Source organism: Dermochelys coriacea, chromosome 16 (assembly GCF_009764565.3).
Source record: "Dermochelys coriacea isolate rDerCor1 chromosome 16, rDerCor1.pri.v4, whole genome shotgun sequence".
Lineage (NCBI taxonomy): Eukaryota > Metazoa > Chordata > Testudines > Dermochelyidae > Dermochelys > Dermochelys coriacea.
Window position 1 is genome coordinate 8,362,719 of NC_050083.1, and position 318 is coordinate 8,363,036.

A 318-nucleotide genomic window follows, 5' to 3' on the forward strand; every position below is an offset into this window, starting at 1 on the left:
ATAGTTCATTTATATTTTTATTATAAAACTCTGGAAACAGTAAGCCAAGTCTACTCTACCTTGAAGGAAACAGCTTGTACTATAAGATAATACAGTTATTTATATGAAAATATATTACTATAGCAAAATGCTATACTGGTCTCTAACACCCACATTGGGCAAGTATTTGTGACAATCAATCTGATTCTTTTAAAGAATGACATTTCTCCTTAGTTCTCTTTTGAAATGATGGGCCAGTCAGGATGTTAATTAAACAAAGCACATTGTGGGTTGGAGGGAAACACTGTCAAGGTAAAAAATCAGATTTCTTTAAAAATG